Genomic DNA, 26,374 nt, shown 5'->3' with positions numbered 1-26,374 from the left:
GCATAGTTAGATTCTTTCTTAAATGTTGTACGGACGCGATCATGTGGTTTATCCTTTCATAAAAAAATAACTGGCTTCTTTAGAGAAATCAGTCCTCCTCACAAAGCCAGGTAAACCATATTTATTTTTCTCTCAATTTTTTCCCTGAATGTTGCTTGCAGTAGTTGAGCACTCATAAGAAAACTTACTAGCTCAGACCAGCATCTAAAGGATGGTCATTCCATTGATGGGATCATGGATATCTCATACCTCATTAAAGGCTCAGGTGCACTTAACTACACAGACTCCATATATTCACATGAATACAATTTATGAATACAATTTAAATGAACAGCACTCTTCCATCTGAAAATCAAAATGGTCTCTGCATGCTCAAAACACAACATAACATCACTTTAACTTCTGCAGGTCCCATATTAAATCAGTGGAGTGGAGTCAAAGGTCACTAATACAGTGTTTTCCACCTGTTCCTTTCCTTTCACAACTAGGAAAATACCAATAGACATCCCTTGCACAAATAGTAGAGTATTTAAATATGCTTCTTTTTTTTTTTTTTTTTTTTTTTTTTTACAATGAAATAAATGGCTTCTGCTTCCTTTGCAGGGTCAGTCCACTTTCTCACAGGGCAGCCAAGTAAGCAACCTATTCTCCTCGCTCTTAGTTATCTTCTGAGTAATCAATCGCTTCCCTACTGTTTGGATTATGTCCTTTAGTTTTGGTATAATTTGTTGTTGCAGGGTTAAATTACTCTAGGTTAATATAGAGAGAGGGCTGATGGCAGGGGATACAGAATGCAGAAATGCTGTTTGCAACTGGTCCAAACTAGAACCGTCACAACATAGGCAAATCACTGCACTCTTCTTCACTAGTGCCCTGAAATTATGTCAAAATCTATGGGCCAAATTCTCTACTGGAGTAAATTGGCACCACTCTATTGAAGTGAATAGTGCTATGACAATTTATATCACCAAAGAATTTGGCCTTATTTGTCTCTGTCAAACATGACTTCCTTGGCTTCTTGTTTCTTCCTGTTGAATGGCATTCAAAGATCTAGTAATGCATTTTCACCAGAAGAGCAGTGATAGCTGGTGAGCTTTGGGGCAAGTGGTGCAGAGCAGGGGGAAAAAAAAAAAAAAAAGTCTGGTCCCGTGAATAACCTACTTGGCCCCTGGAGTCTGCACCAGGGCATGTGAAGCTGGTCCCTGAAGTGTATATGTGGACTGGAGAGGAGTTAACTGTAGAGTGCTCTAAAACTGTTGCAAGCTAACTTTTCCACGTTGGCCCTTCTGGCGCACTCTAGATCAGTGGTTCTCAACCTATTTACCATTGTGGGCCGCTTTGCAGCTCTCTGTGTGTTGTGGGCTGCATTCACATGCCATATATGTATGTATATAGCATGTATATATCGCCCAGAGGATGTCACATGGGCCGCAGCTGTGTGCTGACTGGGCCACAAGCGGCTCAAGGACCATGGGTTGAGAACCACTGCTCTAAAAGGTATCTAGAGCACGTTAACATAGTCCTGACTGAAAGGAGACTACATCAATGAGAACTAGGTACGTTTTAGTCCTCCAGCAGGGTTTAACATGGGTCAGTAAGATATGAACACTTTAATGACACTCTATAGTCACTGCAGCTTGTGGCTTGGGAAGTGAATCCAGTACCCTAAACCCCACTGAAAATCAGTGTTGGCTTCACCTTTGGTTAGACCTTAACTACACACGTGCCAGAGGAGTGGTGGTGGAGAACACCTTGTTACTAAATACAAATTACAAATACTGCAAATCTGTAGCAAGCTGCTATAGATTTGCTGTGTTTGCGATTCATATTTAGTCACATGCGTGTGCTCTCTCTCCTTCTCTCTCTCACATACATTCTATATGTGTGGACTTGCATACTTCGAAGAGTAATATCTGTTTTCAGTGTATTCACAACCAAGGGCCAGGGGTAGAATTTTCAGTCATCTGAGTGACTTAGGACCCTGACTCACATTTTCAAGAATTATTTAGACACTTAAGAGCCCAAATCCCATTGACTTTCAATGAGATTTAAGCTCTTACAGTAACCTGAGTCTCTTTTGAAAATGGGAGTTAGTTTCCTAAGTCACTCAAGTGCTTCGGAAAATTTTATCCCAGGTCCAAACCCCATTGCAGTCAATGAGACTTTCCATTGACTTCAGTGGACATTGGATCAGGCCCTAAATGTATAAGTACCTTCTTCACTTTAATTTTGAAAGGTAAATCTTTCCATAGTGTAGGATGGCAAGATAAAGGGAGGTAAGTTGGAGAACTTACTATCCTCTGGTGCTTCTCTCCTTCAGACAGAATTCTGTATATTTATCTTCTTGAAACATCATTTCTACAATGAAAATAAATTGTTGGGATTTTTTTTTCCCAGCAGGGTGGATCGGCTTCCTCCAGTGTCAGTACGGGTTGTGGAGACGTAAGTCCCTTTCCTCCTCTATATGTGAAGATTTGTCTCAATTTGCTACTTAGTATTAAAACATTTTGTTATAAATTGGATTGTGCCCATTAACTGAAGTAGGAGCTTTTTGTTTCCATTGTTGTGCCTGAAATTATACAGTGCAGAGAACCAGAGAGACTGACCTTGGCTACTGTACTGAACAGGAATGGCCTCAGTTAGACACTAGTATATAAATAATAGGTACAGTTAATGACCCATCCATTTTGAGAATAATCATTAACCATATAGTTCATAAGTACCTGAATTCGGATCCTCTACTCCTCCTAAATCACAAACAAGCACAGCCATGTGTGAATATTTCTCAACTAAATGTTGCTTCATTTAACACAACTACAATCCGAGATACTCTCTCAGGCTGACTCCTCAAGAATGAGAGTTGACTTAGTAGTTTCCTGGTCAAAGACAACCCTTCGTTGGAATTTCATTTCCCCATGTGCACACTTGAAATGAGCTCAGGCTCAGTAACTCTGTATTGAATAGTGAGAACCTGGCTATGTGAGGAGAAAAAGGGAGTCAAATATGAGGTCAAAGTAGTGATAGCGAAACTAGGTAAAAGAATATAGTGGAGTTAATAATGAAAAAGACAGACTGAGACTAGAAGCTTCAGGAGGAAAGAGAAGTTGTTTGCAAGGAAATGAATGATTTGGGTGTCTTTTTACACAGGGTACTTCATACGACAGCAATCCCTGCCACCAGGTGAGTAACCTTTCTCCATTGTTTTTAAGGTTTGCCTTAAACTGGTTCTTAGTAATGGAATGTGTTGTCATAAATTTAATTTCTTGTTCTCAAACGGTGGAACAATCCTGCAAACAATTTCTCTGAAAAGTATGTACAAACCTCATTAGATTTAGTTTAAAAAAAAAAAAAAAAGCACACACACCCCTACATAACTTTAGAGAATTTGACTTGTCACTAAAGTGCCTAAATGATTTAGGGCAAAATTTGAAGAACACCTAACTTACTTGGCAGTTTCTTTTTAATTTAATTAAACTGTAGATCCAGATCATCCCCCCTCTCCCACCTGTAGGAGGAGGTGTGGGGGATCCTTTCACAGTGATCCCCCTCCCCAACACCAACGTTACCCCTTTGAGGCAGTGAGTTTGGCCCCTTCTGCTGGACCCAAACCCAAACTTAGCTGTGTCTCTGGCCCCTGGCTCCCTGTCATCGTGACTACACTAAAGCCATACCCAACAGTATTTTTATATTTTGAAACTCGTGTTAAGCACAAGAAGAGAGGGACCCTCACTGTGCTGGGTGCTGGTGAAGAAGCAGCTCCTCAGCACTAGAGAACTGAAAGACAAGTGACCAGAGAATAGAACATTAGCAAAGACAGAGAATTCCAGGGCCCCATATTGGGAGTGGGTTGTGTCCTGTAGCGGCGGGAGCACTAGCTCACAGTTCCCCTTGTGGCTCATGTCTGTGGTTAGCATTAGGGGAACCCAGGCTCTCTCGCTCCACCAGATTCTAACCTGGAGCCCTGGAACTGTCAGTTCAGGCATGCAGCCTGGGCAAAAGTATCACGATCCCTGTTCCCTGGATCACTTCCTACAACAATTAGGGTTACCATTCGTCCGGATTCCCCCGGACATGTCCGGCTTTTTAAGCTAAAAATAGCGTCCGGGGGGAATTTGTAAATGTCCGGACTCCACTCCCCCCCCCCCCCCATGCAGAGCACGCGTGGCTAACAGTGCTGCCGGCCGGCCGGTGTCACTTACATGGGGCTCCGACACTCAGCCAGAGAGGGCTCCTCCTCCCCCTGCAGCTGAGATCACTCCCTCCCTGCATCGCAGATCGGCTACGGCAGTCTGGAGCTCCTCCCCCGCTGCTGCCCAGCGGCTCAGGCAGTTCCTGAGCAAGTTCACCGAGACATTAGGTGAAGAAAGGCCAACAACAAGGGGGCCAGGGGGTCGGAGAAGGGGCAGGGAGGTTTTGGAGGGGGCAGTCAAGAGACGGGGGGAGTCAGGAGTTCGGGGGGGGCTTTCTGGGGGTGTGGATAAGGTTTTGGGCAGTCAGGGTACAGGTAGGGGGTAGGGTCCTGGGGGGCATTTGGGGGGGGGTCTTAGGAGGGGGCAGTTAGGGGACAAGGAACAGGGAGGCTTAGGTAGGGGGTGGAGTCCTGCGGGGCAATTAGGGGCAGGGGTCCCAGGAGGGGGCAGTCAGGGGACAAGGAGCGGGGGGAGGGTTGGGGGTTCTGAGGGGGGGGAAGTGGGAGGGGCAGGGGCGGGGCTAGGGCAAGACAGGGGCGGGGTTCCTCCCGTCCTCTTTTTTGCTTGCTGGATTATGGTAACCCTATACAACATTCAGTCTCTTTGGAGGCCCAATGTGGGCCCAGCTGTCAATTCACAACATGCCCTCAACTGAGAGGGGTCCAGGAACTCAACTCCTTCTCCCATGGGCAGGCGTTCTGCTTTCTCTCTGGAGCTGGCCTGCAGCTCTCTATTGAGGTTTGTTCCAGGCAGCATGGGACTTCTGCTGTCCCCTGGCAGGAACTACTTGTGCAGGTCTACTCCCTTGCACTCACCACCCCGACTGACCTGTGCTGCACCCTTTTAAGCTCCACTTACCGCATGGAAATTTATTCCAACGTGCCTCTTGGTACTGGAACACTTCACTGTAATTTGCATTTTATCCATTAGCTGTTGAGTGGGAATTTTTGTTGAAGGATGAAGTTATATAGAAAATTAGAAGTTGAATTATATTATTTGCTACTAGAGAGACAAGGTGGATGATGTAATATCTTTTACTGGACCAATTTCTGTTGGTGGAAGAAACTTGAGCTTCACGGAGCTCTTCTTTAGAGCGGGTAAACAATGTCACAGCTAAATACAAGGTGGAACAGACTGTTAAGCATAAGACAAAGTGGGCAGTTAACACCTCTGCAGTCCTAGAACAAAGGAGAGTTAGGTTACAAATTGTTGTAATGAGCTATAAAATCAGTGTCTCTGCCAGTAACCAAACTATAAGGTAAGAACATAAAATCCTGGGCTCAATGAAGTCAGTGGCAAAACTTCCATTGACCTCAGTGGGGCCAGGATTTCACCCATTCTTTGTTATACATTTTGTATTTCCCTATAGTTAGAAAAGTCATCTTGCTGTCTGACCCAGGTATAAACCATTATCTCCTTGAAATGCCAAAACTCACATTACTATTGTAGATCAGAGTTCCTCCTCATGGATGAATGTTGACCATCTTGGAACCTTCACTTCAGACCATTCATTAAAATTACCCTCCTTGAAGCTTCCGAGTTCCCATGTGACAAACTTATGGTCATTCACTATATTAATGCAATAGAAGGACATGGAGTGCTCCGTTTTTAATGCCATCTACTTAAACAGAATTTTTACTGAAAAATGATACTTTCTGTGGAGACTGTTCAATATTGGGCATCTGAGTGCAGTGTGGAGCATTTAAAAAGGGATGTTTATTGCTCCCCAGTATTTACCTTTTTACTATTTTCAGTTTACATTTAAGTCACATAATCAAGTCTGCAGTATTCACCATTTCCCTAATCCATCCTTCCCCTAAATAAATATCAATAGGGTTCTTTTCCTTAATAAAATCATAGTGAACCAATCCCTTTTACTAAGAAATAATTTATTTTTGGTTTACTTTGAAGACTGGATCATTGTCCTCACAGAGCAATGGCAGTAGCCACATAAATAGCTCTTCATTTTGCTTGTTAAGGTCTCATTTTACTCCTTATCACAAACCTTAGACTTTAGGGACTCTTTATACTACCAAAGCTTTCTATTTGTGTGACCTTAATTTCCAAGCTACAGGCCCCAAGATCTAGTCCATTGTATTTAAGCAATCCATTTTATGAGGAAATAACTGATTTCAGGTGTCTTTACAGGGTTCACAAAGTAATTCAGGCAGCAGTAACCGTGATTGTGATCAGGTGAGTACTTTTTTTCTCCAGTGTGTCTAAGTTTTTGTCCCAACTTGCCTCTTAGTACATGAGCACTAATTTACTTGTCATTCTATGTATGCTCTCCTAATTTTCACCTTTCATTCAGCTGTGAAAACTACTAGCCAGGGTCACTTCTGTTTCTAGATACTGCCACTTTTTTCCTCCGGCACTAGCACAGTGCTGCAGTGTTTTCATTGAAAACACCAAAGGGAATGTCTCTAAATCCCAAATAAAAACTCATGAAAATATTTGAATTAATATTGGAATTTCTAAACTATTATGTATGTGATAACACTTGTATTATGTGATCTTTAACATTTATTTAATCATGGTCAAATGAAACCCTCATTAAAAAGCTTTCAGTGAAGCTACACCAATTTATGCCAGTAAAGAATTTTGGCTCAAAATGCACCAGTGTCCATTTTACTGTCATTTTCAATGATACCTCCCTGCAACTCTAGGAAGCCTTTCATTAGCCTAAGATGAGTGAATAACAGGAGAAAAATTTGTGCCTGGTCCTCCCTGTTTTGCACATTGTTCAAAGAATGTACAATGCTAACAGATCAGAATGGTAAGATTTCAGATTCATTTGGAATCTATTTTACAGCAATATAAACAACTAGCCAAGATACAAGGCAGTAAAGAACCAGGCCCACGGTACACAATCTCCTATGCTTTCATTGCACAAGAGGAGCAAATTTCTGTAACTTTATTCTATTTAAATAAGTTCTTTAACACATAAATAATTGGTGTCTTTCCAGGTTGACTCCTTGTCATAAGGTGCTGGCCCCTTCATGGGAAGCCTGGCCCCAGAATCCTCTCAAAGAGCTAATTTCAATGGGAAGGAGCCTACCTAGGCATATAATTGAATAATAAGAAGCTGAGTTGGATAAAAGGCTATCAGGGCCAAGCTGTAGGGAGATGCTCACAGAGAGACGCTACCCTATGGGACAGGAACTCTCTGAGACTGTAGGCTCTAAGCAGTAGGGCTGCGTAGCCCTACAGCCAAGGAGTGAGACTTTATTTCAAGTTTATTTTAATTTAGTAAAATAAAATCCCAGCAAGGGAATTTTGCCTTACACTCTTTGAACTTGTGGAGTTCTTAACATGTCCTGGGGAAAGGGAAACTGAGGCACAGATTGCCTGCAGTACCATACTAGGTCAGGAGTGGGTGCTATGGGGCAGGCCACCCTGTGTCACTTCTCTATGTATCAAGTTAGTGGTCAAGTAAGCTCTTTCTTTCTCCATAGTATTGAAGTCCTTGTGCTGAGGTGCTTCCTACTAACTGAACGCTTCAACATCAAAGATCTGGGCCAATAGTGTATGGGTTTTTTACTGTTCATTTGATCATTTATATAAAGACTGAAGCTATTTGATCTGTATTGACCCCCTTCAACCAGCTTTTAATGCTGCTGCACAGTTGTTCAAAATATATAATACTTCAATTTTTAGTAATCATATAGTACTCAAACCCATGTACTCTGACTGAATACTTCCCTGAGAACTCACCCTCCATATGCACATGGGCACCTCGAGCTCTTGTGTCACCCAGAGTTAGCATTCATTTAAAACTACATATATGCCATTTAAAAAAAAAAAAGTTCTCCTCTGGCTGCATTTACCCCATTAGGGCTCTGCTCCTGGGCTTTCACCTAATGGAAGCCAGGGTAAATCTAGGCAGAATCTGTCCCAGGGAATTTTACCTTTGTGTAGGTGAATGGACCATCTTGTTACTTCTACAAGACAATAACTGTCTTCTGTTTTCTTTCACAGAGTTCATCCAATTGTGCAGGCAACAAGGTTATCGTTGCCCGGGTAAGCACACTTTCTTCATCATATTTAGGGTATTTGCTCTAGTATGTCTCTAAGAAAATGAACACTTGGTTTATATATTTGAAGAGTAATTTTACTGTAAAGAGAGTTCGTTTTTAGGAGAAGACCTGATCTTGTAAGGTCTTGCGCTGGGGTTCGGGACACCCTCAGTTTCCATTCATCTTGCAGAATTGGGACATACTGAAATTAGTGGACATTAAACTGGAATAGAATTATTTCATCCAAGCAGTGCTCAGGAACGCTGTACAGTTGTTGCACTCAACAAACATGGGGGGTGTGGACCTGGAAATTATGTACAAATAAGCATTTATATTATACTTATGTATTATACCATTTAATTTATAGGCCAAAAGGTCTCTGGATATCAGAACAAATAAAAATATAGCCCAAAATGAGGCATTGTGCCTGAGTGTACATGTCAAATTTTTCTTGGGTTACTAGCTCATTTAATTGTCTTTTCACAGGATACATCTCATGCTCTAAGCAGAAGCAGTTACAATGGACAGGTAAAGCAACGCCTGTCATTTTTTCCCAGAATTTTGTCTGAGTAAAGCTGTTGTAATGCTAGCAGTTTTAAGGGTAGACATACGCTAAGGCTATGTCTACACTACCACATATGCTGGCAAAACTTATGATGTTCAGAGCTGTGAATATTCCACCCCCTAGCTGTCACCTAAATTAGTGGCTAAAGACAGGGGTACAAGGTCACTGGACCATATTCACCTGTTTCCATAAGATGTCTCCTGGCAAGTAGTAGTTTTTCAGGATAAAAGACCCAAGGTGATATATGCCAAGAGAGTAGTATTCAGAGTCTCTTTTATGTGATGAACCCTCAGAACAGAATAAATATTGTTAGTGACCTGAAGAGCTCAGAGGCAGATCCATCCAGTGGAGACAGAGCACTTCCTGCTACAAGTGCATTCTAGATAGAATGTTATGTGTGTATATGCATGGAGAACCCAATATGCACTATTGGCAAACAAGAGTGCAAATCTGGCCTCTAAGCCCGTATAGTACTACATTTTTGGGGAAAACTTCCAGTAAAATTATGGTGGTATAATTGTTCTCACAGGGAAATTACTCATTTTTGTTTTCTTTACAGAATGAATCCTCTAGCACAAACAGCAGTAGTGCCAATGTCCAGGTAATAACACATTCTCTACTGAATTTAAAATCTCCTCCCAAAATGCTTCCTAGTGAATGAATGTTCAAGTTTCAGAAATTACCTCCACTTGTGGTGTACAGTGAACATGGTTACATAGAGATTGAAGTTATTTGATGATGATCTGATTTGGAATGTCACCTTCTGATCAGATCTAAACTCCTACATGAGTTATCTCATCTTCCTTAGAATCTCCATCCTTCATACTTCCACAGCTGATAAAAGCCTGTCTAATCATTATATTTACTCCATCGCAGGACATGAGCTGTCTTTCATTTTGGCTACTTTCAACAGAAAAACAAACATTCATTTCTCCTCCTGTTGTGGTGTAAACGGATCAACATCCACTGAATTTAATTTTTCAAAGAACCTTCATGTAAAGACTGCATAGTGTAAATTGCTCGAGTGAAGTAATAGGAAAGAGACTCTGCATTTTCTGCTTACCCTACACTTCACTAAGCAGTTAAGCACAGACTGGGGTCTTCTCTCTTTTTTTACCCTGAATGAAGTATGGCACTTAATCAAGTCTCTTCACAAGAAATTGACTCATTTCTGGTTTCTTTAAAGGGTGGAGCATTTATCTCATTCAACAACACTTCCAGTGGCCAGGTAAGACTACTTTAGGTTTCTCACTCTACTTTAGTGTGTTGTTCTAAGATAGGGTTGTGGAATGAAGGGAAACACAATAGTATTTTCACTCTCCTGTTTTTTGTTTTCATTCCATTAAGCAGGAAAGTACAAATAAAGTAAATATCTGTTCCTCAAACTGAACTATAGTTAAAAACACTTTTACACTAAAATAACTGGTTTGTACCTTTTTACAGGGATTACCTTCAGGAGGAAAGCAGTCTGGTGGAGACGTAAGTCCTGTTTTCCCCATAGTATTTACCACTTTCTTCCAGTAAAGTGAAAACATAGATATCGTTTGGATTAGGTCTGTCAGTTCTGATGTGAGAAATATGTTCAAGAATTACTTTACTCTGGATAAAAAATACATTAGAATACTGGATGTTCCTACTCTGCAATGGAGTAGTAGCACAAATGCTGCACATCACAATGGGGAGCCATTACAGTTTTAATCTATTCTGCCACTCAATAAATCAACACATGTGGAGCATAATGTAGTTTCTCTCTCTCTCTCAAACTAGTCATGCATAATCACCAGAGGGTCTCATTTATGATGCAGGCACACTCCAGGTCTGCATGCTCAGTCTGTAGGCACCATCTTTTCATGTAACTAATAGAGTTGTGGTTAGAACTTTATATTCCTGGTATCAGTCTAAGTGCCTTAAGTACAGAGGCTGCAGCAAACTCATGAGACGATACTCTGAGGCATGGTTGTTGTTTGAATGGCACCTATTTAGTTGTGACATGGGATACTTCATTGAAGACTTCCTTCAATTTCAAACCATAATGACACTATAGTAATCCCATATAAGGAATCACATCTGACAGAAAATTTAGAGTCATTCAACAACAACTTCCTTTTTCATTAACCAGAATGAAATAGCTTGGTCTCCTTGCAAAAAAAGAAATAGTGGCTGCTATTTTAAAAATACTTGGGTTTTTAATCTTACTGTAGCAGACTTTTGTGCTGTATTAAGACCACATAGCTCACAGTAGTTGGCTCATGTAATGGTGGAATTCAAACCAGTGCAGAGGGCCAGCACAAATAAATTTTAGGTTGCTTTTCCTCACAGACCTATAATCACAGAGGTTTTTTTTTTTTAATACATTATACTTTTTTTATACTTTTTGTCTGCTAGACTGAAAATCCCTCAGTTTTGAAATTTCTGTTCTTCGTGTAGGTACTTACAGATTGTGATCAAGTCATTGATAAACTAAATAGATATTGAGCTCCTCAAGTCTTTCACTGTAAGGCATATTTTCTAATCTTTTAACCAGTCTCATGCCTCTTCTCTGAACCCTCTCAAAGTTTTTCAACATCCTTCTTGAATTATGGACACCAGGCCTGTGTGTAATGTAAGGTAGCTGAATGAAAGGAAGCAAAATAAATGTTCTTTCATTCCATTTAGCAAGGATTTTTAGATAAAGTAGGTGAGCCTGATTCACTGCTCCATTTTGTCACGTTTTATGTTCATGCAACTTTGTCTTTGAGATTACAGCAGTTTCAATCCACTTTCTCAGAGTAGAGAGTCAAACCCTCATACCAGAAATTAAAAACCATTTTACATGTGGGGGGAAATAACTGTTTCCATTTTTTTTTTAACAGGGCTCACATTCCTCAGACGGCGGCCAAATAGTAAGCACTCTTCCCTTATAGCTTTTACTGTTTTCTTCCAATATGCAGCTTACATTGAAAATATGAATATAACTTTGATTAGGTCTGTTTGTGATATGGGGGATCTATCAGAGTTCCTTTAGTCCATACAACTATCTGAGAATATTGGACATTATAGTGAAGTATAATAGTCTCATCAAATTTGAATAGAAGTATACAAAATACTGAATTTCCACTGTATTGCTTCGATTCAGCCTGCCACTTAGAAACTGAATGCGTGGTTATTATTTAGATTAGGTCTAATAATTGGAATATTTCATTATTCAGAATCCTCTGCCTTTAAAGGACCACCAGTATTTCCTTTTCAGTACCAGGTAACTGAACACGGCACCCCATTGAAACCCAGCATAAATGAGCACAACTCTACAGGAATCTCTGGCATGCACCTCCTTAAACCAAGTCTGAATTTGATGCGCAGATTCTGAGTTCTGCAGACAAGCCAAAAAGGCTAACTGTCACACACATTCCTCCCATACAGTATTTTTTGTTTACCCCACCACATAAAGTTATTTATGTAACATACTAGCTAGCCAGTACTTCTACCCAAACCACACAGTAAACATTTATTAATGAGAACAGATAAGTAGTACAGTTATCTGGAATTTACCATGCTTTGAGAATCACAATGAATAAAATTATTCTTTGCCTCAGATTTATCAAATTGTTCCTCATTGCCTGGCTGTTTCTGAGAATGAATAACATGTCTTTCTGTTCTTTGTAGAGCTCTGCTGGGAAACAGTCCAGCCCTAGCCTTTTGGTGCTATTCAGTGTTTTGAGTGCCTTTGCCACCTCTTCAGTTGTGCCCAAGTGGTTTATATGAACATCTGAATACGTGACTGGAGACCACGAAGTGTATTCTGTAATAACAGATTAATTTTTTGTACAAAATTGTAATCAAAGTTGAATATATAATTTGTTGGTTTGTTGTAATGTCATTATGTATGGCTAATATGCCAAGCTTTTGATTAGTTCTACCTTTTTTAGTTTACAGTATATGCCGGTTTATTTTTCAGTATTTTAGGCATCATTTGAAAAGGAGATATTGTGCCCTAACTATATGAATTTTTATTTCTAACTGACGTGATGAATACCTGATTTGAATCTGATCTAGTTGTGAATCCAACCACTCAGAAGATATCTGGAACCACATGACTATTAACCCAGGGAAAAAATAACAGCAGATTGTCATGTGTGCAAGCTGAAGGCTCTCACTTGTCATTACGTAAAATAAAGCCAATCCTGTCATTTTTTTATAAAAAAGCCTCAATGGAACAGAAAAGCAGTGTTGGAATATTACTCTTAATCTATTATAGTAATTAAACTAGAGTGAAGTGTAAATCTTGCAATGCAGAAATTTCTTATTGCAGTGAAACTTTTGGATATTCCACCTCTTCCACAAAAGGCCACTGAAGGCAGACATTCTGATACTTAGAATAGATCACCATGTGTCTCGACCAGCGGTTTTCAACCTTTTTTCACCTTTGGAAATCTTAGACATAGTCTGTGGACCACAGGTTGAAAACCACAGATCTAGGTACACTCCACCTAGAGCTTTAGTGTAGGGAGTGTAGCCCAGAAGAGGCTCTGGAAGGCTAATAACCTTGGAACTGATGAAAACCACCCACTCTGGGAATGTTTGAGAATTACTCCGGCTACTGAAACTGCTAGTATCTCTGTGTCAGCTCTCTTTCAGCAAGTATTTTGCCTAAACTACGAGACCTGATTTATTGTCAAATTTAATTTCAAGAATGATATTGAGATCCATAAAATAGTATCGCAGTGCAGCAGACATAGTCCCAGAGAAACGTCATCTTTGACTGGCAAGGATTTCAAGGAAACAAAGTTTCACATATAGCATCTTTTAGCAGTGTTTTCCCTTGGAGATCTATTCAGAAGTGTTGCCTTTGAAAGGCTGGATATGTGATCTGGGAAGATGCAGATTACTCCCAGAAAATGCAAATGCTAGTAGTTTTAATATGTAACCTGTTCATACTCACTTTCAAGCAATAAATTCCTAGCAGCAGGTAAATGGTGTTTAATAAATTACATCTTTATTGTATAGTATTGTCTCTAACTGATGTGTACAACTGTCATTGTTCTACTAGCATGGTATGTTTTAAGATAGGTCAAATGTTAACCAAGTGCACCTAAAACACTTTTAAAAAAATCATTCCAATACCTATAGAAGTTGTGTGTAGTCTTAAAGCACTTAAAACTACATTCACACTGTAAACCTCCTGAGGTAGGTACATGGATGAAATCCTGTCCCCATTGAAATTGATGGGGAATTTTGACATTGACTTCAATAGGGCCAGGATTTCACTCATTGCTGTTTTTTTCCCTATGTTCTATACAGAGCACACTGTCAGCACTCCATAAATTCTTAATATTCTCAAACCAAATCCTGAAGTCATTACTCATTCAAAATGAGTTCTGCTTGAATAAGAACTCCCAGATTTGACCCATCGTGCATATCTTTAAAACAGATTAATATATACAATAAAATAGCTATCTAAAATACAATATGCTGTGTAGTGTTCATTTGCATAACTTTATTGAAGCAGGGCAATATCTATCATTGGGTCCATACAATGTCTTGCCATTCATCACTTTTCTGAAGTATAAAAAAATTAGTTTTTAAACTGTTTTTGGTATAATACTGGTGTGCAGTTTTATGTGAGTTTCATAACACACCATAACTAAGTGTGGGCGAGTGAAAATGCAAGGATTGTAGGTGTAAATAATGTGGACCTGAGAATTATGAGTTTGGGTGAGGTGATGTTTGAGAGAAAAATACCACCATTTTCCCTTATTACAAGTTGTTGTTCTTTTTAAAGTATTCACTGTATGTCTTTGTCTCTAAATCAATAGGAGGAACAAAGGTAACATGGGATAGTTGGAATGAATCTTTTCAGTGAATTAATAAGAGAAAAAGAGGCTTTATATGTAATATTGTTTTTTCCTTATTCTAATAAAACTTGTTCAGCTATTAGACAATTTCTGTCATTATTTTCCATTGGCACAAGACACCCACCAATAGATTTGATCTGAGCAGTTTCTATAGTGAGCTGGGAGTTTTGGGCTGCCACTTCTAGATGGGAAAGAAATTGAGTCAAAACTATTGTTTGGGTAAGATGAGCATCAAGGATGCAACTCTAACAACCTGAGTACACGTGTCATGAAGAAAGCTGTGAAAATCAGTGGGACTTCACCTTTGCTCCAAGCACTTGCCAGGATTATTGTTTTCTATAGCACTTTTCAGAAGCATTAAAGTGCTTTACAGAATTATAGACAAAGCACATACTGTAGACATGATCATGTCATTAAATCCTCTTGTGAATAGAGTAGCCATAACCCCATACAGCAAAATTGCACAACACTTTTAGATTGGGAAGTGAAGACTATTGGATTCAAATTAAGTGAGGGGAAGTGGGTGGGCAAAAAGTAATTACCCAAACTGGAACTTGGCCATGACACCAGGGCTTAGATCTTTATTCTTGCAAAAACAAAACAAAAAAGCCATATGCTGTTTAACAAGTGGTCACATCCTTTGGTTTTGTGTCATCTGAAAAATGGCATTTTCTGTCGCTTAACACCATAGTAGGACATTTGCTCAGTACTACTTACCTGTTTGCCAATAGTGCATATTAGAGAAAGTTTGCAAACCTTCCCCACTGTCTGACACTGACAGTTTCAGTGTTGACTGGCTGTTTGCTGCTTCTTTCTAGTGTCATCTAGTGGATGGATTATTAAAATGTCAGTATCAGCTGGCCCACAGTAGGAATGCCAACAGTGTTAATGCTGGCAGAACTGAATCAGTACTAGTAACAGTGAGAAATCTTTCTAAAATCTCCTTTAATGTGCACACAACTAGAAGAAAAGTGTTAGCTTGAAATCTTAGGAAATCAGTCAGACTTTGATTGCATGAAGTTTAACTGATGGCTTATGGCTGATGTTTTAGGTATTTTTCTTTCAGCCACTGTTTTATGATTTCTTCCCATTAAATCTACAATTTGTTTTCTCATCCCCCTCCCCCCCCAAACAATTTAAAGGGTGGAACCAGGTTTGCCAAACTTGGCACGTTTGTGAGGCCAGACTGGTTTTTCCTGTTCAGCATGGAATTTCAGTTCAGTAGCTCAGGTTTCAGAGTAGCAGCCGTGTTAGTCTGTATCCGCAAAAAGAACAGGAGTACTTGTGGCACCTTAGAGACTAACAAATTTATTGGAGCATAAGCTTTCGTGGGCTACAGCCCACTTCTTCGGATGCATATAGAATGGAACATATATTGAGGATAGATATATATATATACACACACACACATACAGAAAGCATGAACAGGTGGGAGTTGTCTTACCAACACTGAGAGGCCAATTAAGTAAGTGGGGTTGTCTGTAAGTGAGGACAGGTCTGTCTCCCAAGATCTGTGAGAGTGAGGGATCATCTTTCAGGATAGGTTGTAGATCTTTGATGATGCGCTGGAGAGGTTTTAGTTGGGGGCTGAAGGTGACAGCTAGTGGTGTTCTGTTATTTTCTTTGTTGGGCCTGTCTTGTAGGAGGTGACTTCTGGGTACTCGTCTGGCTCTGTCAATCTGTTTTTTCACTTCAGCAGGTGGGTATTGTAGTTTTAAGAATGCTTGATAGAGATCTTGTAGGTGCTTGTCTCTGTCTGAGGGATTTCTTTAAAAAAAAAAAATATTTCACTCTTAGTCTTAGTTACACATTTACGAAGTCTGGGATTCTCTTCCTATGCAAAAGAGCCTGTTGCTAACTGTGCCTTCAATGCTAAACCTTATTTCCTTGAATTATGATGTTGAGCATGCATAAGCACCATGTATGTCACACTTTTACACATGGGCAAGTGAATCATTTGAGATTATTATGTTAAATGCTTGCTGCTATGGAAAGCATACCACAAACTATCGTTCCTATGAACTGGAGGTTTCCATCCAAACAGATGAACAACACACAATGGACAGAGAGAGAAAGGCTCTTCCTTAGGTTGTATTTTTTCTTTTTCACTTTAACATACTGGGGCACTGCTAGGTCACTGCGTTTACAAAGCTCTTATTCAGGGGTGAAAGTAACACTCAACACTTACCGGTATGGGGCTGGCTCCCCCAACCAGCCCATCTGTGCTGCCTGGCCCGCGCCGCCAGGGGCTCCAGTGGCAATTTAAAGCACTTTAAGCAGGGTCCTTTGCCACTGCAGCGCTTTTAACATTGCTGCCCCTTTTGGCCCCCCTCCCTGTCAGCAGCCCTGACAGTAGGGACCTGGCAGGGCCGCAGATGGAGGGCACAAAAGGGGTAGTAACGTTAAAGCACGGCCAGCAGCGCTTTAATGTCAGCTGGTATTGGTGGCCACTTTTTACCGGTATGCCGTACAGGCCCGTACTGGCTTACTTTCACCCCGATCTTAAAAAAAAAATAGTGAACAGAGTTTGAGCATAGAAGTTTCTGGTTATCAGGGAATAACATACAGATTATAGAGGGTGCAAAGTTTGTTTTAAAATAAGGTGGCATGAGGAATACATAATCTGCAATATCCCCGATTGGGGGTAAAAGGTTGATGGGTCAAAGTACAGACATTGAGATATGAGGGTATGAAGTTCATAAAGTGGCTATGTTCAGGTGTGGATTATAATGAGTGGATATGATGATGAGGATGGATTGACCCTCATTTGGTGAGATTTAATGTTTAGGGAGTTTATGGTTTCAGTTCATATGATCCAACGGAGAAGGTCACTTGGTCCCTTTCTCGTAGTGGGAGAACGACATCACGCTGGCTCACGCCTCCTGGTACTGTCGGTGGCCGGTGATGTGCTCGATGTAGATGTCCCTGGACCATCGGATGGCATCTGAGACCACGAGGCGCCGCATGAGACGTGCGTAGCGTCGACCGATCCCGCAGGTCCGCAGCACACGCTCGTTGCAGGGGTCCCAGGCGCCCAGGGCTCTGACAATCAGGGCGTCCATCTGCACCTCATAGCCCTTCGCTCTCAGGGTGTCAGCCAGGGGGGCGTACTTTTCCAGCTTACGAGCTTTTACAACGTGGGTTACATTTTCTCTCCTCCTCGCTGACTTTCCATCACGCTCCCAAGCCATGACCTCCCCTCTCTGGCTCTGAGTATTGTTCCCCTGCAGTCTCTGACTCTCAGGGTTTGGCACAGCATGTGTGTGCTTGGCCTGCCCCCTCCTCTCTTATTAGTAGCTGTGGGGGAAGACAGATTGTATCACCATAATGATCATGCTGTCTCTTCCAGGCACTGCCCCACATCCTGCCCCAACACCTGTTTGACTGCTGGGTACCGACCTCACACCCCATTGCCCCCCATCACCCCTAGATACCCTATGTCCCAAACACCCCCACGTACACACCACGCTCCTAGCCCTTGCTCTTTTTTTTTTTTTTTTTTTTTTGACGCTGCCCTAAACCGTCTCCTCCCGCAGCGCCGGGGCTGCGGCGGCTCCGGGCCGGGGCGGGGCAGCCCAGCCCAGCCCCTTCCCGCGGCGCACGAGGCCAAGCCGGGGCCCGCCGGGGGCGAGCGGGCTCAGACCGACCGAGAGCTGAGCCAGGCTCGCTGCGCGCCGGGTCCTGGGAACGGAGCAGGCGGGGCTGCGGCTGCAGTCGGGGCCTTTGCGGAGCTGGACCGACCGGGAGCGGGGCACCCGGAAGCGCCTGCACAGCGCCGGGCGGGCGGCTGCAGCGAGCGGGGCGCCGGGGGCACCCCGGGCCGGCGGCGAGGGGCTGGCAGGGAGCGGGGCCGTGCTCCCAGCGCGGGAGGTGAGACGCTTCCTGGGGTCGGCGCAGGGGCTCAGCTCGGTCAGGGCCGGCACCGGTAGCCACGGGACTGAGGGGCCGGGCATGGGATTGGGACAGCCCCGGCGAGGGGGCTATATGGGGGCAGGATATAGGATTAGGGTGGCCCGGAGGAGGAGAGGGGGGCTGTATGGGTGGGGGGCAGGGCACGGGATTGGGGTAGTCCCCAGCGGAGGAGACGGGGGAGATGCATGGGGGGCAAGATATAGGATTAGGGTGGCCCGGAGGAGGAGAGGGGGGCTGTATGGGGGGAGGGGCACGGGATTGGGGTAGCCTCTGGGGGGGAGAGGAGGGATGAATGGGGGAGGGGTGATGTGTGTGTGAGTGGGGGATAGGTTATGATATTGGGGTAGAGGATAAATGATGGTTTGAGGAACAGGGAGTTGTGTTGAAATTAGGGTGACCAGATGTCCCGATTTTATAGGGACAGTCCTGATATTTGGGGCTTTTTCCTACATAGGCTCCTATTACCTCCCACTCCCTGTCCCGATTTTTCACACTTGCTATCTGGTCACCCTAGTTGAAATAGCCAGGGAGAGGATGATGTGAGATCAGGAAGCAAAAAAACATGGACAGGGGATGTTTCTCAGTTCCGGATGATGAAATCCCAGTTGTCATTCACCTGCCTGGGATAGTTTCTCTGATTCACACCAATATAAAATACACACACAGCTCCTTCCAAATAGCACATAAATTAAACCATATTTAACACAGTACTAGGTATATTTTATAAGAAAAATGTTGTAACATTGGAACTTTGTGTGGGGCTTTCGAGATCAAAATTTTTATAATCTACATCAAGCAAACAGAAAATGAAGACAAAGGACACAGTAGGCAAGAGTAAACATAGATACTGAGAATTGCATTGAATGAAGTTTATAATCAATATTTTAATTGAGAATGTGGCAGATCATGGTATATAGTATGGGAAGGGAGGTCACTTGTGGAAAGCAAGGGAAAAGCAGTGACTTTTGAGGAAGAATTTGGAGGAGACTGAGAACATTTGATACTCTGAAAGAAGGATGTCATTTTGAGCAATGTGGAAAACACGTACAACAGACCATTCAACAGTTAAGCTTCCACAACAATGTTAATTCATCTGCATTGTACAGAAGTATAATTTCATTTGTAATTACTGTTTTTTGCTGATAAGCACCTGTGGGTTTGTCTTCATTGTGACAGTTAGCTCAAGTGAGAGTGGCCACACTGTGAAACAACACTCGAACTACACAGAATGGTTGTATTAGCAGTTATTTGTAGTTGCATCCCCATTACTAGCTCAGCCATCAGCAGCATTCATGATTCAACCGATAACCCTGCAAACTAGCTTGAGTTTAAAGCACAAATTAATTCAAATTGGAGGTTTTTGAGTGCGGACAGGAGTTGGGATGGGGACAGTAGTTGAGTTATACTTGGGACTAACACTGTAGTGAAGACAAGCCCTATGTATGCGTTTATATTTGAGGTGGGGGCTGAACCAAAACCCAGAACTGAAGACCCTCAAATTTGGGGGAAATTCAGATTAGATCTGAATTTGGCAGCTCAGGCCTGTCTTTACAGTGATATGTACAACCAATAGTACAGTGTATGTACTGTTTTTTGTTTTTTTAAAAAGAAGGAGAGAGAAATTTGATACCATATGCCTTACTGCCTATGTTGGCAGACAAGGTTTGGCTTGATAACTGTTATGTCAATATAAAACTTTTGCATCAGTATGCGTGTACAGTAACTCTTAATCTATTGATATTAGATTCAACTCAATGACTTCTTCAATTTCCTACGTAAAGGAACACTGAATGTTTACAGGTTCAATATTTGATCTCGCTTATTGGTCATCTAACTTGTGAAATCTTATTTCTGGGTTCTACATTTGTGTGTAAGAGGTGAGGTAGAGAAGGAGCCACAGATTTAACTTTAAATATCTCATGCAATACTTGAGGTTTTCAATTTCCAATTCTTGCTGTTCATATATATGCATATAAGATTGTGGTATTTTTATTTATTTTTTTAAATAAAAAGGTTTTCCAAGAGATTTTTCATTTGACAAATAAATAAAGAAAATAAAGATAATTTGTTTTGCAATAGCTCCTGAAAGCCCACAATCAGAATGGAGTCCCCTAAGTTCCCTGTAAGCTGCATGGCTACACAGCAGCCTATTTAGTGCTGTGCAGGAACTTAGGGAACCTGCCCTGCCGTGGCCAGGGGAAGGGCACTGCGGGCGCCCCTTCCCGGCCCCAACTCAGCCCCAGATCTGCTGCAGCTGGGGGAGGGGCACCTATCCTGCAGCTCCAGCCCTGGAGCCGTGGCGGGGAGAGGCGCCTCTCCCCCTGAGCACAGGTGCTGCAGCGGGGGGAGAGAGCTGGGAGGAGTCCTCTCTCCTTGCAGTAACCCTTGAGCACCTTTGTGCACCCCAAACCCCTCATCCCCAGCCCCACCCCCGAGCCCGCACCCCCAGCTGGAGCCCTCAGACCCCTGCACCCCAACCCTCTGCTGCAGCCGTGAGCCCCCTCCCACACTCCGAACCCTTCAGCTCCACCCCACCACATTAATTTTGTTATGTGCACCAATATAGAGGTGATGTGTCACACGTCACCTCCATATTGGTGCACATAACAAAATTCATTCTGCACATGTGTGGGAAAAATTAGAAGGAACACTGGTCCTCACGCTGCTAGGTTTTCTACAAATACTGGAAGAGACAGCCATTGCCCCAAAGAAGTTACAGTAGTATTTGAAACTAGACACAGGCAAGTGAGCATATCATTGGACTCCTTGTCAGACATCAGTGATATTGGAGTTTTCCACTTCGATGTGCCAGAGTGTCGGTGGCATACCCTCCCTATCCTTGAAGGGGCCCTAACTCTTAGCCACAGAAGACTATCTAATTGAAGCAGAGTTGAGAAGGATTCATAGAGGGAATTTTTAGCAAATAAGTTTTCTTATGTAACTATCCTGTGGAGAATTTTTTAAAAATGCATTTCTGACACTTAGTCATAGCAGCATGCTTGTAAATGGGGGAAATGTAGTATTGTGCTCTGAGAGTTCAGTAGCTGTGCTGGAACAATCATCATATTTTTTGTAGCGGATGCATTTTATATTCCCATCATGAAAATATTCAGTTGTAGGTTGTTTTTGTTTTTAAACTCCTTAATTGGATAGAAAAAGTAGAAAAGCTGCCCTTAGGAAAGCTCCTATTGAAAACAAAGCTTTGTTGACTGAGCAGGTTGTTCAGCTTCAACAAGTGGAGAGAGGGGAGAAACTTTGCTTGAGCATTTTTTATTTAATGTGAAAACATTGCTGAAGAAGGATGTACCAAGAGAAATACAACTTGTTTTACGGTATTGTCTGTAAAGTGCCTTACAAAGAGAATGAGTCACAAACAGAAGAACAAAAGAAGGTGACTAGGTGAGATTTGAAATGATAAAAGGATTTAATGGCTTGGATGGAAGAAGTTCCAGCTGTATGAAGAGGTGCAGTTGAAAGTGTGCCTGACAACCATGGAGAGTTAATAGGAGGGGACAGAGGGGAAACCAATGTTAAGAGTGCGGTCTGAGAGTGGAGCTGGTCTGTGGAGAGGTTTTAAAACAAGAAGCATAGTAATTGGGATTAGTCCAAGTGAAATTATTTACAAAACCAATTGTGACTTTGCACACACAGTATAGAGACTACATATTGAAAAATGTCATTTTTCTGACTCTTACTATTTAACAAAGCTTCTGACATTTAGGAAGTGTTAGTGGATATCTAAATTCCAGCACATAAACTAGTTCAACAATACTTTTTGGTAGACTTTTAGTTATTAAGAATTTCTGTGCATTCTAATTGGCATCTGTGTCCTGCTTCCCACTCACAGAATATTTTACTACCTTAGATATTCTTTAGGGCTGTTGATTAATTGCAGTTAACTCACGCAATTAACTAAAAAAACTTAACTGCGATTAAAAAATTAATCGCGATTAATCACACTGTTAAACAATAGAATACCAATTAAAATTTATTAAATATTTTTGGATATTTTTCTACATTTTCAAATATATTGATTTCTATTACAACACAGAATACAAAGTGTACAGTGCTCACTTTATATTATTTTTATTACAAATATTTGCACTGTAAAAATGATAAACAAAAGAAATAGTATTTTTCAATTCACCTCAGACACGTACTGTAGTGCAATCTCTATCGTGAAAGTGTAACTTACAAATGTAGTTTTTTGTTGTTGTATATAACTGCACTCAAAAACAAAACAATGGAAAATTTTAGAGCCTACAAGTCCACTCAGTCCTACTTCTTGTTCAGCCAATCTCTAAGACAAACAAGTTTGTTTACATTTATGGGAGATAATGCTGCCTTTTTCTTATTTACAATGTCACCTGAAAGTGAGAACAGGCATTCACATGGCACTTTTATAGCCAGCGTTGCAACGTATTTACGTGCCAGATACGCTAAACATTCGTGTGGCCCTTCATGCTTCAGCCACCATTCCAGAGGACATGCTTCCATGCTGATGATGATCTTTAAAAAAAAATAGTGTGTTAATTAAATTTGTGACTGAACTCCTTCGGGGAGAATTGTATGTCCCCTGCTCTGTTTTACCCGCATTCTGCCATATATTTTATGTTATAGCAGTCTCGGATGATGACCCAGCACATGTTGTTTGATTTACGAACACTGTCACTGCAGATTTGACAAAATGCAAAGGTACCAATGTGAGATTTCTAAAAATAGGTACAGCACTCGACCCAAGGTTTAAGACTCTGAAGTGCTGTCCAAAATCTGAGAGGGACGATGTGTGGAACATGCTTTCAGAAGTCTTAAAAGAGCAACACTCAGATGCGGAAACTACAGAACCTGAACCATCAAAAAAGGAAATCAAAAAATCAACCTTCTGCTGGTGTCATCTGACTCAGATGATGAAAATGAACATGCATCGGTCCGCTCTGCTTTGGATCGTTATCGAGCAGAACCCGTCATCAGCATGGATGCATATCCTCTGGAATGGTGGTTGAAGCATGAAGGGACATATGAATCTTTAGTGCATCTGGCACGTAAATATCTTGCCACGCCAGTTACAACAGTGCCATGCAAATGCCTGTTCTCACTTTCAGGTGACATTGTAAACAAGAAGTGGGCAGCATTATCTCCTGCAAATGTAACCGAACTTGCTTGTCTGAGCAATTGGCTGAAGTAGGACCAAGTGGACTTGTAGGCTCTAAAGTTGTAAGTTGTTTTATTTTTGAATGCAGTTATTTTTTTGTACATAGTTCGACATTTGTATGTTCAACTTTAATGATAAAGAGATTGCACTACAGTACTTCTATTAGGTGAATTGAAAATACTATTTTGTTTTTTACAGTGCAAATATTTGTAATCAAAAATAAATATAGTGAGCACTGTACACTTTGTAGTCTGTGTTGTAATTGAAATCAATATATTTGAAAAGGTAGAAAACATCCAAAATATTTAAATAAATGGTATTCTATTATTGTTTAACACTGCAATTAATCATGATTATTTTTTTAATCACTTAACAGCCCTAATATACTTTATTGAACCCTTAGATCTTGTGCAGAAAGACTTTCTGATACACTTAGCTACTGAAAAAGATTTAAGGAATAGAACCATCATACGAAAAATTTTAGTTTTGTTATTTTAAATAGCCCGTATTCATGTTATCTAATATGGGCGGAAGAGTAAAATGTCAGAGCTGGACTGGAGTTTAGGAAGAAAGAGAAGGCACATATGACATTGTACAGAGAAATAGCATTTTAAAATTGATGCTTCAAATTGTATGTACCAGAAGCTTCATACTCTGTGCATTGCATCAGTTTTTAGTAGAATTCAGATAGGTTTGCTTCCACTCAGTTTTTCTTCTTCATTTTCCCTTCCTTGTTTGCCGAAGTCTTGTTAATAACATTTCCCTCTGTAGTATATTTCTCAACTGTGGCATTAATAACTCAAACAACAAGGAGTCTGGTGGCACCTTAAAGACTAACAGATTTATTTGGGCATAAGCTTTCGTGGGTAAAAAACCTCACTTCTGCAACAGAAGAAGTGAGTTTTTTTACCCACGAAAGCTTATGCCCAAATAAATCTGTTAGTCTTTAAGGTGCCACCGGACTCCTTGTTGTTAGTCTGTATCCACAAAAACACGGCTACCCCTTGATTATTAACAACTCAGTTCATGTCCCTCTTTTGTCTTCCATTTTCCGGAAATGCAAACACAGGTGGTATGCACAAACCTGTTTAACTTGAAAGAATTTACAAACGTTTTCACCTTTTTTTATTAACTCTCTTTAATATCTTGTGGTGGGGTGCAGAACTTGAACCATAGTTAAACTTGCCCTCTGCTTTACTCAGGTCCTGAATCTGCAGTTCTCTACAATCTCACTTTTTGCAGAAATGCAGGTGTCTTGATTAAATGTTTTCCTGTTTTGATTTTTTTTTTCTGTGCAAAAACACACTGATAGTCAAATGCACTAACATTCCACTGAAGCAGAACGTCCTGTCACTCAACGCTTACGTTCTAAAAGAGCCTCAACCCTGGAAATGTCAAATGAATTTAGTTTTTAGCCATCCTGAGTGCAGCAGATAATTGTCACTCTGAAGGCTGAAAATGTAACAATAGGAACAATTTGAGACTGTTTTATTTATTTTAAAATTTAACTTTCAGTAAAAGAAAAAAGAAAAATAGATAAGATAGTAACAAAAGATATTTTCTTGCCAAACATTTTTGTGAATCCGTACGAAGTAGTTTAAACATTTACTCCAGCTCTCTGTTACGGCACATGAAACAGTGTTAACACACGCTTTGTGTTTACTCTATGCTGTCGTTTGTGATCTACAGCCATAGACTAAGACCCTAATCTTGCAAGCTGGTACTGGTGGGCGAAAACGTGTAGCTGCCTGGAGTCCCAGGGTATGCCCACATGGTATGTGTTGCAGGATTAAAGTCTAAAATGGAAATGAATATGCCTTCACTATTCTTTTTTTTTTAAATGTCCCTGGTTCAATCAATACTAGAGCATTTTGAGGATGCATCAGTGATTGCCAATGTTAAGTGCACCCTTATGTGTAGACAGAATTTTATGAAGATGTCACCAGCATGCTTTACTTCCAGACTGAATTAGAGAGGTGCTGACCTACTGTAGTTTACATTGCCTAGGTCCCTAAGGACTTTATCCTCAAAAATACAGTGTGGCTGCAATTCCTGATGAGGCCTTTGTGAGACTCTAAAATTGTGAATTATTATATATAAATCCGAGGGCCTGACAGAAAATTACAGTTAAAGGAACTGCAAATGGATGATAGCTAATAATAAAAGTAAGGAAATAATTATGTATTATACGAAGAATAGAGCAAGAATATTCATAATCTTTATAGGGCTGCTTTTGAGTACTGTATTAGTCATTTTATAACTGAGAACAAGACACTAAGGCCTGGTCTACACTAGGCTTTTATGTTGAATTTAGCGCCGTTACATCGAATTAACCCTGCACCCGTCCACACCACGAAGCTATTTAGTTCGACATAGAGCTCTCTTAAATTCGACTTCTGTACTCCTCCCCAACGAGAGGAGTAGCGCTAAATTCGAAATGGCCATATCGAATTAGGCTAGGTGTGGATGGAAATCGACGCTAATAGCTCCGGGAGCTATCCCACAGTGCACCACTCTGTTGACGCTCTGGACAGCAGTCCGAGCTCGGATGCTCTGACCAGCCACACAGGAAAAGCCCCGGGAAAATTTGAATTCCCTTTCCTGTCTGGGCAGTTTGAATCTCATTTCCTGTTTGGACATCGTGGCGAGCTCAGCAGCACTGGCAACGATGCAGAGCTCTCCAGCAGAGATGGCCGTGCAATCTAATA

General features: G+C 41.3%; 1 protein-coding gene and 2 long non-coding RNA genes across 4 annotated transcripts in view; all 3 read left to right on the top strand.

Annotated features, from left to right (window-relative positions):
* Positions 1 to 603: 603 nt before the first annotated feature.
* LOC115271265 lies at positions 604 to 8,209 on the top strand. Its single transcript, XR_003899871.1, has 5 exons — positions 604 to 633; positions 2,398 to 2,442; positions 3,148 to 3,180; positions 6,339 to 6,383; positions 8,169 to 8,209. It is a non-coding gene; the product is annotated as an uncharacterized LOC115271265 (long non-coding RNA).
* Positions 8,210 to 8,658: 449 nt separating this feature from the next.
* LOC115271268 lies at positions 8,659 to 13,030 on the top strand. The gene is made up of 6 exons (XR_003899874.1): positions 8,659 to 8,734; positions 9,331 to 9,372; positions 9,958 to 9,999; positions 10,215 to 10,250; positions 11,624 to 11,653; positions 12,414 to 13,030. It is a non-coding gene; the product is annotated as an uncharacterized LOC115271268 (long non-coding RNA).
* A 5,348-nt stretch (positions 13,031 to 18,378) lies between these two features.
* Positions 18,379 to 26,374, top strand: part of LOC113405064 (UDP-N-acetylglucosamine transporter) — a 31,304-nt gene continuing 23,308 nt past the window's right edge. For both annotated transcript variants that reach the window (XR_003369993.1, XM_026656031.1), the window contains exon 1: positions 18,379 to 18,472. The gene's annotated coding sequence lies outside the window, so the exon portion shown is untranslated. The remainder of the gene's footprint in view (positions 18,473 to 26,374) is intronic.

Source organism: Terrapene carolina, unplaced genomic scaffold, assembly GCF_002925995.2.
Source record: "Terrapene carolina triunguis isolate 2854851 unplaced genomic scaffold, T_m_triunguis-2.0 Scaffold211, whole genome shotgun sequence".
In the NCBI taxonomy this organism is placed as follows: Eukaryota; Metazoa; Chordata; order Testudines; family Emydidae; genus Terrapene; species Terrapene triunguis.
The sequence above is the reverse complement of the archived record's forward strand: the minus strand, read 5'-3'. Positions and strand labels throughout refer to the sequence as shown.